The sequence below is a fragment of the Manis javanica genome, chromosome 2, assembly GCF_040802235.1.
Source record: "Manis javanica isolate MJ-LG chromosome 2, MJ_LKY, whole genome shotgun sequence".
NCBI lineage: Eukaryota > Metazoa > Chordata > Mammalia > Pholidota > Manidae > Manis > Manis javanica.
The window spans coordinates 95,698,551-95,712,302 of NC_133157.1; the positions used below are offsets into that span (position 1 = coordinate 95,698,551).

At 44.3% G+C, this 13,752-nt stretch overlaps 1 long non-coding RNA gene across 17 annotated transcripts in view; it reads left to right on the top strand.

Annotated features, from left to right (window-relative positions):
• The window catches only part of LOC108410232 (uncharacterized), a 95,119-nt gene extending 86,983 nt beyond the window's left edge, over nt 1-8,136 (top strand). For 16 of the 17 annotated variants that reach the window (XR_012127901.1, XR_012127906.1, XR_012127900.1 and 13 more), the window contains 2 exons: nt 439-581; nt 5,878-8,136. This is a non-coding gene — a long non-coding RNA (uncharacterized lncRNA). The remainder of the gene's footprint in view (nt 1-438; nt 582-5,877) is intronic. The other variant, XR_012127908.1, reaches the window with a different exon arrangement.
• The last annotated feature ends 5,616 nt before the right edge of the window (nt 8,137-13,752 follow it).

Consider the following 13,752-nt stretch of genomic DNA (forward strand, 5'->3'; position numbering starts at 1 on the left):
TAGAGTTCTTTGGAAGTGGGCTAATAGCTTCCCGGAAAATAATCGCCACTGTTCTGACAATACCTGGAACTACCTATAGTCTTTCAGCTCAGCTGAGGTGACAGCATCACCAGACTTAAAGCCTTGCATGGGCTCTAGTGGGCTACTGTCAAGAAAACTTTTTTTGAGCAGAAGGAAGCAAATGCAGTTATATGGCAAGGCTAGTCAAGGGGCTTCATAAGCCTTTCTAACCTGAGCCCCAAGTTTATCCTGAAGCACATGCAGGCTCCACATTTCTTCCTTTCCAGATATATTTCCTGGACAGGCATGGCCAAGCAAGCTGTTTTGGTGGCTTTGGACCTCCTGTTTTGTTTTGTTTTTGTGGCTATCAGTACTAATTTGACTGACAGGAAATAGGGAAGTAATTCTCTATTTTTCACTTTCTATTTCTATTTTCAGTGTGTCCATCTCTGCAGGGGCTCCACAGATGCAGTATGGGCTTAAGTGTGAGCTTAAGAAGCTAAAGAGAAATAAGGCAAGGGCAAGATGGAATTCTACAGAAAGTATCAAGTAAGAATTGTACCTGTTTTCTGAATAAAAAAGTAAGTCCACCTTTTTGCGTCTTTGAGCAGATGCATTGTGGTTGTGCCCAGGTTTTTATCTTTGGAACACAATGAGAGAAATGCTAAGCAATGTGTGATGCACTCAGCAGGTAGAGGTCACTGAATATTTGAGTGATAAATTGAATTAATCCTTTTCTGGATGGGAGTCAGTGATAGAGTGTGTAAATTACCTAGCACACAGTAGATTGACAAATCCTAGCTCTGCTCTCTGTGAATCCATATATTTGCCTAACCTAGACTTTTAAATAATCACATTAAATATGTGACGTTTCAAGGTTTTACTCTTCAAAAAAAAGGAAAGAGTATTTTAAAAATGTACAACTTCATTCAGTTTTCAAACTGAGGCTGTAAGGGGCTAATTAAATTGCCCAACTTCGTATACCTCACTAAGTGCTGGGACCAGGATATAAACCAGGGACTTCAGTGTTATATATGCATTGTGCAGTTGTGCTCTGCTCTTCCTGAAGGAAGAGAAACAAAAGGTATGGCTTCAGAGTGAAATTCCTTACCAAGGGCAGAAAAGAATTCAGTACTCAGTAGCCTAGGCCTAAGTCTGACATGGGCTAAAGCTACAAAGAATTTATCCCAGTTTTGATAGTTGTTTCCACTTAAAAGCTTGCTTCATGGTCATGTAACCCAAACCCACTCAAGATTGCTTTTTCATTTACCTTTGACTCTTCTGGTACTCCCTTTAGATGGCCTTGTTCACACTTGGTTGCCTTTTGCGATTTCCTTGTAAGTATGATTTTAAATAAATACATATTTCAAATAAAAATACTTCAAATAAAATATTCTGGAAGACAAACACACTGTTTGGTGTGTAGAGCCAATAACATGGCCTTGATAAAGCTTCCAGGAGATTGTCCCTTAATGGATACTTGGTGCCCTTGGAAACATCTTTATTCTACCTCCATCTTCTTCTCACTAGTCTTGGCCACCAAAGCTAGAGTCTGCACAAGCAGGAGTACTTCCCTGAACCCTATGCCATTCCAGGCTACAGAGGGCTGAAAGCGTGGGTCAGAAAGTAGGGTGATCATAGGAAACCCACTGTATTTTGAGCAGGAGTTGAGGTGGAGTGAAATCCTGGATAAGGAAAGGGGAAGCCCTTGGGATTTAAGTATTTTAAAAAGTCTCTCTGGAAAATAAAATTAACCTTTAACCTCCCGACAAAGTGTCAGTGGATTCCATTTTCTTGTGATAGAATGAAAAAACCCATGGGATCACAAAATAGCCCAAATGTCACACCCACTCCCTTCACCTCATGCTTGCAGGGGAAGTCCATGGCATTCAGGTACTAGGCTCAGCCTCAGGAGAGTGGGGCAGGGGTAGAACCCACCCCCAGCACAAGCTTTGCTGACATGTGGGATCCTCTATGATCATTTTCCCTCCCTTGTCCCTTTGACAACTGGAGCTGCTGCGGGGAACCTGGGGAAAACTAGAGCCCCATCCCACCTTTTTCTGAAGTTCTCTTATACTGTGGACCGGAGTCTCATTTTTCCTTTCCTGTTGAGAGAAAGAATCAGAGCATTGGTGTGGAGCTCCCTGCTACCACCCATCTTTATTCAGCTGATTGTTCTCCCTTTCACCTGGTGCTATTTCCCTGCAGTAACTGCCTCACTGCATATTGTCAGGTAAAGGACCTGTGGTTTGATTTCCACATATGTATCTACACCAACTCACCAGGATATACATGCCCACATGCAGGTCTTCCCAATATTAAATATTACCAAAGAAACTGTGCCCTCAACACCTATTTTACCATGTCTTTTGACTATTCTTTGCATGTAAAAAAGAGGAGACTAGCTTACCTGATGACTGATGAGAGACAAGCTGAGGAAGAAAACCTATCAGAGGGCTCTTCCCAGCTTTTTGCTTACAAGTCTAGCTATTTCTTCCAGGTCTTGCAACGTTCTTTCCCTTCCCACGGTGTTACTATTCTGCTTCTCCCACTCTTCTTCTTCTGTCAAGTCTTGGGGCTGAGTGATCTCACTTTACAAACTGAATGACACAAGCACATAGTGTGAGGAACAGACTGCTTCAGAACTGAAAAAAGCACATCTATCAATTTAAGGGTACTTCAGTGTCAATAAATATGGCTCTCAATTTGGAAATCGATCTTTCCTGGGTCCTTACCATCATAATCACTTCAAAGGCAGGAAAAAAAATCACTTCAAAGTTTGACCTGATTCCCAAGTCAAAACCCTAGTGTTCTTTCAGCTCAGATGAATATCATCCAATCTTTTAAGAGTCTCTTTGAAACTTGCTATAATTCAGGGTTTGAGCCACAGAAAATGCCAAAGAATGAAGAAGAAACTGCTACATAAGATATAGGTCTCTAGAGCAAGTAGGAAAATTCAGGTTTGTCTCTTTTCCTCTATCCCATCCCTTGGATTGAGAACTTCCCTCAAGAAATCCCAGCACTGTAGTAGAGCTTGAAGTTGGGGAGCGAGATCCCCCCACACACACTTTATTCTTCCTTCTCAGGATTGCTTTGGCTATTTGGAGTTTTTGGTGGTTCCATATGAATTTTTGAACTATTTGTTCTAGTTCATTGAAGAATGTTGTTGGTAGTTTGATAGGGATTGCATCAAATCTGTATATTGCTTTGGGCAGGATGGCCATTATGACAATATTAATTCTTCCTAGCCAAGAGCATGGGATGAGTTTCCATTTGTTAGTGTCCTCTTTAATTTCTCTTAAGAGTATCTCATAGTTTTCAGGGTATAGGTCTTTTACTTCCTTGGTAAGGTTTATGCCTAAGTATTTTATTCTTTTTGATGCAATTGTGAATGGAATTGTTTTCCTGATTTCTCTTTCTGCTAGTTTATCATTAGTGTATAGGAAAACAACATATTTCTGTGCATTAATTTCATATCCTGCAACTTTGCTGAATTGAGATATTAGTTCCAGTAGTTTTGTAGTGGAGTCTTTAGGGTTTTTATGTACAATATCATGTCATCTACAAATAGTGACCATTTGACGACTTCTTTACCAATCTGGATGCCTTTTATTTCTTTGTTTTGTCTGATTGTCATGGCTAGGACCTCCAGTACTGTGTTGAATAACAGTCGGGAGAGTTGGCATCCCTGTCTTGTTCCCCATCTTAGAGGAGAAGCTGATATACTAAAATCAGTAAAATAAGGAGTTTCTTTTGTGCTGTGATAGCTTTTTCAGAAAGAATGTTAGGCCAAATCTTTTAGGGTTAGTCTAGGTAAGCATTCCCCATTACATTACACTGAGATATAATTTCTGCTGTGGAAGGAAAATGAATTGTTTACCCAAAATGTTTAGGAAATACTAAAATAAACAAAGTTAGGCTATTTCTTTATTGCTGGAATTTCCAGAACCCTTAAAACACTGATGTATTATACAGGAGGTGTACCATACAGGATTTCTCATCCTTTAACCAGAGTGCGTTTGGAGAACTCACCTGGGCAACCCTGCTTTCCACACATGATGCCTGGCAGTGAACTGGCGCTGGGCAAGCACTTGTTACTTGGCAGAGGGAAGTTGCTCTGAGCACAGAGGTGTCTTAGTTTGGATTCCCTCAGCAGCAGACCCCAAATCTGCTGCAAGTAGAGATGGATGCAAGAGGTTATGTGGGAGTTGAAAGAAACACCAATGGGGACGTGGGGGACAAGACAAAAAGGACAAGGAACAAGGAAGGCAGCATGCAAAGAGTACATTACCCAGCAGGTGCCTGGAGCCCAGTGTCCTTGGAAAACTCTGCAGACCACGTGCCATGGTGGAGGGGTGAGGGGACTGGAGTGCTTATGCCTCTCTCCCATCAGGAATTCACTCAGTAGATGCTAACCCCCAGCCCTTCTAGCTTGCCCAGGGGATGCTAAAGTGGACTCCAGTGGGCAGAGGAAACCCTTAGGCAAAGAAATGCGTGTGCCTCCAGTTGGATGGTAGATCTGTGGGGGGGCCCAGAACATCTCCTGTAAAGATACTGTAAAGAGATGACTGGCTGATTCTGAAAAATTAAACAAAAATCTCCTAGACCTCATTGTCCAGACCCAGGAAAGAGGGAATGTCAGTTGACTCATATATTAGACATACATGCACTTTCTGGTTAGGGATTTAAATGTGGGATACAATCTAATGGAGACAAAATTAGACAAGGTAATAAGAGGTGAGGACTGGGCAAGGAGTGGGTAGAGGGTGACCATGCACAGGGCTGATATGTTGTGAAATATTAAGATATGGATTCTTAGATACACATACATAGCAAATATGCATATATTGGTCTCTGCCCCCTATATTGGTTCCTGATAATAGTTAGTTTTGACCTGAAGTCCTGAGGATTTGTGGAGATAGGCACACCTTGGGTCCTGATGTGGTGACTTTTGGTGGGCTCCTGGGTAGGGGCTGGTCATGAGGAAGGCCAAGGCATGACCAGAAGCTTAGAAATTTCAGCCTTACATCCCATTTTCCAGAGAGTGGAGAGGGGCTAGAAATGGAGTTAATAATCATGCCTCCATGATGAAGCCTCCATTAAACTCCCTGAAGTATGGAGTTGGGAGAGTTTCTGGGCTGGAGAGCACATTCACATGTCAAGGGGTGGGACACCCCAACTCCTCAGGACAGACGCTCCTGAGCTCAGGACCCTGCAAACCTTGCCCTGGGTGTCTCTTCATCTGGCTGGTAATCTTTATCCTTTATTATATCCCTTACTATGCAATAAACTAGTAAACACAAGTGTTTCTCTAAGTTCTATGAGAAACTTAGGGGGTCCTGGGAACACTGATTTATAGGTAAGTAGTCAGAATCCCAGGAAACAACTGGCACTGTGATGGGCATCTGGTGCAGGGAGACAGTCTCATGGGACATAACTTGCAGAACCTGATACCCCCTCCAGAAAGATGGTGTCAGAACTGACTTGAATGGTAGGATACCCAGCTGGTGTCAGATAATTGGCTGGTATGGGAAGAACCCACACATTTGGTATTGGAAGTGTTGTTAGTAGAGATGTAACAGAGTTTTTCCTTATACATATGGCATCCTCATGTCTATGGAGGCTTACTCCACACTTCCTAAGCCATTTTAAGGAAAATCATAACAAAGCCCAACCCCATAATCAAATCTCAACATCCACACAGTATTGCATCTATTTCCTTAAGCGGATGAGTCAGCCTGTTTACTTTGTGTTTTCATAACTCCACCCCCACCAGATCTCATGAAGAGAAGCATCCAGCTGCATGAAGCACAAGAGAATTCTCGGGACACACATTCATGCTGGCCTCTGACTGCCCACCCTTCCTTTATATTACAGGAGGCAGTGCCTGGGATGCTGGGACCGCACTGACGCCGGCCAGGGGCCCCAGTCACTGCTGAGTCAGAGACATGACTCTGAGTGACCCCACTGAGCCCCAGGACTCTCAGCTGCAAAACAGAGACCAGAGACCCCATCACAGGCTTGTCGGGCTGAATGGGAGGTGAGCACAGATGAGCTTCACTGACTGTAAGATGCTGCAGGAACATTACAGCTGTCTTATGCCTAGTAGACCCACTACTTTGACCTCAGCCAGTGAGAAGAGGTTATGCTCCACAAGTCCAATGAGAACTAAACAATGATTCACAAAGGGTGAGAAGAAAGGGGTTTCCAATCAACTCTATTTTTACAGGGAAAAAATCAATCAAACGTGTCCTGTGGTTCCAACCATCTATAATGCTTCAGAGCACACCCCTCCCATTTCAGAATGAATCATGTCACTAATCACTAGTGGTTAAATCAATCTCAAAGGGAGGACCGCTTGGTTGCTTCTCTCACATTTGAAAGATGAAGCACTTAATTATGTATTCTGTAATTAGCTTGTAATTCTCACAAAAGGCACATGAGGAATGTTAATGGTGCCGTGTGGAGAGCATGCAGTATATTTGATATTCCAGGACCATCCTGTGGAAGAGGGTTACTGGGTACAGGACTGGAATCATCACCAGCACCGTTCAACTGGAAGGATATCCTAGAGGTAGTTCCCATCAGCACAGGGAAGGTGCAGTGGAGAGGGAAGGGCGGCCACGGCCATTACCTAGGAAGTTTATTTCTTAATTATATTAGCTGTAGTGCTGTTGGCCATCTGAAAAGACTGGGCTTTGTGCTGAGATGACATTTTTGAGTTGGATATTCCCAGAAGTCATGGGGCTCAACTGCCTCTTCCGTATTGTTGTGGGAGCATTAGACATTCCTCCCAGAACTGGCTCCTTGGGTAGCAAGCTGTTACGAAAAGCCTTTTAAGTTCAAAGGGTGACAGAGCATGTTGAGGTAATCAGGACCAAGAAGTCTCTTCTCCGGGCCTAAGACCAAGCAGTGGGAATGTAAGAACTGGGTTATCACTGATTCACCCAGTGGGTGCCTGGCCAGACCTCAACCCTCAGGAAGGCATTGAATTTCTGTGCAAGCAATGAAGTGTGAATTACATTCCAGTATGGTGGGCTCTGCCTATTCACAGAAGCAAAAGGAAAATGTGGTAGATATGTGCAAAATCTGCTCTCATTATCCCCCTCCCTGCACCCACACCTATGTGCAATGTGGCTTTTCAGTCCTCCTAGCAAATGTCTTTTTCCTAATCCTTTCAGTCTGATCTGGTCTCATGACTTGTTTTGCCAAAAGGCCACAGCAGAGCCATCCATGCAGCCCTCCCCTGTTATGTTCAGGGCCTGCCCACCTGAGTGATAGAAGCACTAGCCTCTGGTGTTTGCTCTGCCTCCCTGCAAGTCCCCCAGCTCCTACTCTAACCCCACTCTTTGTGCTCAATGGCCTTGTTTCTTTAGCCATGTTTTTTTTCTGACCACAGTTCCCCCGTTACCTGCCCCCATTTATCTTGAACAAGTCATTGAGCTCAGCTTAATTCTACTCTTTCACCAACTCCCTCTCACACTCACATGTTCTGGCTTGTGTCTGTGCCATGGGCAGGAACTGCTCACCATGAAGTCACTGACGGCTCCCGAGTCCCAGTTCAATGGCCTTGCTCCATTCTTCTTATTCAGTGTCACTGCAGTCCTTCACCTTGTTCTCTGTGACTTCCTTTTAGGAGAGTTTACTTAGGCAAGTTTCCAAAAATAAACTGTATTTTACAGAATCCTTTCATTCAAGAAAGTCTCAAAGCCTGACCATGATCATAATGAGAGACTTGCACCTTCAGCATTGCTTCCAAGTGGGAGCAGGATTCCTGACTCTGAGGAGACAGCCACGACATAAGAAAGGAGGTGAAGATGCACTTAGTGTGACTCTGTGTGTCCCGGCATGTTCCAAGACAGTCTTACTCTTTCTAAAGGGTATCATCACATATGATCAGATAGACGGTAGACTCAGAAGAGCCCGAGGATAGTTTCAGGAGTTCAGAGTGGAGCCCCAGCTCAGCCCTCAGTAGCGTCCAGCCTGCACACTACCAGGCACTGGTCAGTGTAGTGGACACAGTGGCCAGACTGTGAACTCCTTGAAGGCAGGGTTTCTTTCTATACTTGTTGGTACCCACAGAGACTAGCAAAATGTCTACAATGTAATGGATGGTCAGTAAACATTTAAATATTTGTTGACTGTATTTTGGAAGGATGAATGAAAGATCTGCAGTTTATACATGTAAAATCTAAACCCTAATGGTCCCACCACATCCCTAAATGCCAACCCATGAAAACAGGAGTCCCTCACTGTTATTTCATCCCCGCACAGATGTGTTCTTGGTGGGCACAGAAACGCATTCCCCTGGACGTGGTGGATGCGGCAGCCGTGCCAAGTCACTGCTCCCCAAACCAGGGGGCACCCTGGCCACCAGGGAGCTTGCTTTCCTAAAGCCGATGCTGTGGGGCTCCACTCTCAAGGGATCTGATTTGGAAGGACAGAGCTGGGGCTCAGGGGCTTTTTTTTATATTCAGAGCTCATGGCGATGACTTAGTCCCTGTGAAGTTGTGAGTCAGAACGTCTCCTCGGTCTTGAAAGTGATCAGCAAAGCAGAACAGTCTTTGAAACGCCACTCTCCTCCAGAACAAAGAAATGAGCTGCATCTATTTAAGTGCAGCCCGTTGTTATAGAAACCACCTATCTAGCAAATGACAGAAAAGCACCACATCCTCTGCTGAAGGGGACAGCGGAGCCTGGGGGTTCTTGCTGGCTCAGACACCCACCGAGGCCAGCCAGTGACCCCAGGTGTATGTCTCTGAGTGCACTGAGCCCAAGTCCTGGAGCCTCCCCTTCCCACTCTCACAGACCTTAGGGCTCCAGGGCATCCCAGACCCTGTTTAAACAGATGAGGTAGTGAGTTGTCCACCTTCTTTTCCTATAGCAAATGAGTTTTAAAAACATAAAATAGTAATCCTCTTGTGCATTGTATCACCTTGGTAAAAATAATCATGGTCCTCCTAGTTTGATCCCATCGTATAAAAGGAAGAAAGAGCCTTGAGGCAGGCTGCAGGTCAGCTCAGTGGGGTTTCTGGGAGGATAACCCCTTTACCTGAAGAGCCAGAGGCAAATTTTTAAAAGAGGCATCCTTCCCAAGCTAAAATGTTCCCCTCTGCTCACTTCCCCTCCTCCTACCTGCCCTCTGCCACTCTCATGTCTGGAAGCAGCTGAACACGTTCTATTGGAGAAGACCCCTTGGGCCACTTCTACCTCGGGGGGTCTGAAGCGAACTTCCTCTTACAGCTCTGGCACAACCCCTCATCTCCACCACTGCAGCAGGGAAGCAGCCATGGACAGTATGTGAGTGAGTGGCTGCATGACAGGAAATGCTTGTTCACCACGACCCACAGAAGCTGCACTTGGCCCAAGACCACACCTGCTGCAGGGGGCATCCTGCCACCTCATTGCCCCACTAGGACTGAAGAATCTCAGCTCCAGGAGTAGGGATTTGGAGGCTGCTTCCACAGAAGATAACCGCCTTACCAAGCTGAGCAGTCTCCTCAGGAGCAGCCGGGTCAGGTAAGGGGCCGCAGGCGCAGTCTGCCTGGCCCCGGGGAGGATGGCTCTGAAAGGCCGTCTTGTTCCAGGGCCTTGCAAGACTGCCCAAGGCCTCTTGTGACTGCATCTCTCCCCAGTCTCGCTCCCCTCAGGCCCCCGTAGGGGTAGATCCTGAGAGCCGAGCCCAGTCACCTGTGTTCAGATCTCCCAGGGAACCCTGTCCTTCCAGCGCTAGCCCCGCCCTCTCACGCTGGCCCACATGGGTGGGCTTCTGATTTCCATGATGTGCGAGCTACATGTCCATGGCTATCCTTCTGGAGCACATTTTCATCTCCCTGCTCAGGCCAGCCCCACTAGCAGGCTGCTGCCATCCTTACCCACCAGGACACCTGCTCACAAACTGGTCTCAAACTAGATCTGGTACAAAATGAGAATATCCAGGCCTCAAACCTAGTAGTGCACAGTCGATCTGGGATGAAGCTCAGGAACCTGTATACTAAAGCTTTAGCAAGCACCACAGGCTAGTCTAAGGTTGCTGGCTTATGAAGCATCCACAGAGAAATTCTGCGCTCGGCTTCACCTGACATAGGAGCCACTTCATGGCAGTGTCTCCGGGGACATTTCTAACCACCCACTCTGCTAAGGGAGCAGTGATCAAAAACATATTATTACATATGTGCAGGATATGCAGGTAACAAACTAAGAATAACTAAATCACATATATATAATCTGAATTGCACATAGAACTTTGAAGGGACATCTTCCTGGAGAAGAAACATTCACACTATATAATTTGGGTGCGAACATCATTAGAATAGTGACAGATTACAAACTCAAACAGGAATACTGGACAGGCTGATCAGGTAAAGGCATGATAGAGTTTATACAATAGCAATTAATAGGGACTGCTAGGGACTGTGGCACACCCCCACAAGGGGGGCCCCTGAAACTCACACCCAGCAGTTGTGAAATATGAGAAAAGGGAAACATGGTGTCACCTCATCTAAGTTTTCAAAGAATAGTCTAAAACTATTCTTGTGATATAAAATCTGATATACTGTGATATAAAATCTGTAAAATTTTAAATACTGGCTCCTATTTACTTTTTCTTAAGACTGTAAATTCAATGAGGCCCCCAGGACATCCATACTGAAGTCCTCTGGGAATAGCAAACAGAGTAATTACTTGCTCTAATTACGAAAAAAGAAATATTCCAGCATCCCAAGGAGCATAGTCGGAGTCCAAAGGGCCACGTTAGTGGAGAAACTCCCCAGACATCCTTTAAGTAGACAGAAGGGACCAGAAGTCGAGTTCCATAGGAGACCCAGTGTCAAACCACATGCACGGAGTCCTGAGAAGGGAGTGCAGGGAGAGGCCAAAGCAAGTGACTGAAGAACAGCCCCGGCCTCCACCCCAGGGAGGACTGGGGCCTCGGCCCACTGCAGAGCTGATTCCTGCCTGAGCAAAGGCCGGGGCTACAGGATCTCTGTGACCAGGTCCCGGAGGCTAGACAGGCTAGAAGTCACTGTGGCAGTCAGGACCAAGACGTCATGCAACACCAGTGTGTAGTATGTGCCCACTTGAGAGGTAACAGGTCAGGGTCTCAGAGGCCCATCATGCAGCCACAGAAGGTGCCGTAGCTCCAGCTCAGACTGACCAGCCAAGGGCCTGTTGCAACAACTCTCATTATTATTTTTTTATTGAAGTACGATTGATATACAATATTATATTGGTTCTGAAAATACAATGCAGTGGTTCCAACAGTTACCATATTATTAAATCCTCACCCCCTCTGGTGGCTAATCTCTGTCAACACATGACAGATGAGAAGTTACAGAATCATTGGCTGTATTCTCCATGCTGTACTACCCCTCCCTGTGCCCAATTTATATCAGGACTGAGAATTTTTGAGCCCCTTTAATACACTGCACTGCACCCACCAAACCCCTCCCCAATGCTGAACACCAGTCACTTCTCAGTGTCTATGAGTCCGTTGCTGTTTTGACAATAACGATTTTTTTCTTTTTGTTATCATTAATCTACAATTACATGAAGAACATTATGTTTACTAGGCTCCCCACTTCACCAAGTCCCCCCCACATACTCCTTTACAGTCACTGTCCATCAGCGTAGTAAGATGCTGTAAAATTACTACTTGTTTTCTCTGTGTTGCACAGCCCTTCCCGTGCACCACACACACTATACATGCTAATTGTAATACCCCCTTTCTTCTTCCCCACCCTTTTCCCTCCCCACCCATCCTCCCCACTTCCTTTCCCTTTGGTAACTGCTACACCATTCTTGGGTTCTGTGATTCTGCTGCTGTTTTGTTCCTTCAGTTTTTCCTTTGTTCTTATACTCCACATATGAGTGAAATCATTTGGTACTTGTCTTTCTCTGCATGACTTATTACACTGAGCATAATACACTCTAGCTCCACCCATGTTGTTGCAAATGGTAGGATCTGTTTTTTTAATGGCTGAGTAATATTCCATTGCGTGTATGTACCACATCTTCTTTATCCATTCATCTACTGATGGACATTTAGGTTGCTTCCATATCTTGGCTATTGTAAATAGTGCAGTGATAAACATAGGGATGCATCTGTCCTTTTCAAATTGGAATGCTGCATTCTTAGGGTAAATTCCTAGAAGTGGAATTCCTGGGTCAAATGGTATTTCTATTTCAAGCATTCTGAGGAACCTCCATATGGCTTTCCACAATGGTTGAACTAATTTACATTCCTACCAGCAGTGTGGGAGGGTTCCCCTTTCTCCCCAACCTCGCCAACATTTGTTGTTTGTCTTTTCGATGATGGCAATCCTTACTGGTGTGAGGTGATATCTCATTGTGGTTTTAATTTGCATTTCTCTGATGACAAGTAATGTGGAGAATCTTTTCATGTGTCTATTGGCCATCTGAATTTTCTTCTTTAGAGAAATGTCTATTCAGCTCCTCTGCCCATATTTTAATTGGATTATTTGCTTTTTGTTTGTTGAGGTGTGTGAGCTCTTTATATCTTTTGGACATCAATCCTTTATTGGATCTGTCATTTATGAATATGTTCTCCCATACTGTAGGATAACTTTTTGTTCTATTGATGGTGTCCTTTGCTGTACAGAAGTTTTTTACCTTGATATAGTCCCACTTGTTCATTTTTGCCTTTGTTTCCCTTGCCCAGGGAGATATGTTCATGAAGAAATCACTCATGTTTATGTCCATGAGATTTTTGCCTATGTTTTTTTCTAAGAGTTTTATGGTTTCATGACTTACATTCAGGTCTTTGATCTATTTCGAATTACTTTTGTGTATGGGGTTTGACAGTGATCCAGTTTCATTCTCTTACATGTAGCTGTCCAGTTTTTCCAGCAACATCTGTTGAAAAGACTGTCATTTCCCCATTGTATGTCCATGTATCCTTTATCGAATATTAATTGGCCATATATGTTTGGGTTAATGTGTGGAGTCTCTATTCTGTGCCACTGGTCTGTGGCTCTGTTTTTGTGCCAGTACCAAATTGTCTTGATTACTGTGGCTTTGTAGTAGAGCTTGAAGTTGGGGAGCAAGATCCCCCCCACACTTTATTCTTCCTTCTCAGGATTGCTTTGGCTATTCGGGGTCTTTGGTGGTTCCATATGAATTTTTGAACTATTTGTTCCAGTTCATTGAAGAATGCTGTTGTTAATTTGATAGGGATTGCATTGAATCTGTATATTGCTTTGGGCAGGATGGCCATTTTGACGATATTAATTCTTCCTAGTCAGGAGCATGGGATGAGTTTCCATTTGTTAGTGTCCTCTTTAATTTCTCTCAAGAGTGTCTTGTAGTTTTCAGGGTATAGGTCTTTCACTTCCTTGGTTAGGTTTATTCCTAGGTATTTTATTCTTTTTGATGCTATTGTGAATGGAATTGTTTTCCTGATTTCTCTTTCTATTAGTTCATTGTTAGTGTATAGGAAAGCCACAGACTTCTGTGCGTTAATTTTGTATCCTGTAACTTTGCTGAACTCCGATATTAGCTCTAGTAGTTTTGGAGTGGAGTCTTTATGGTTTTTTATGTACAATATCATGTCATCTGCAAATAGTGACAGTTTAACTTCTTCTTTACCAATCTGGATTCCTTGTATTTCTTTGTTTTGTCTAATTGCCATGTCTAGGACCTCCAGTACTATGTTGAATAACAGTGGGGAGTGTGGGCATCCCTGTCTTGTTCCCGATCTTAGAGGAAAAGCTTTCAGCTTCTCTCTGTTCAGTA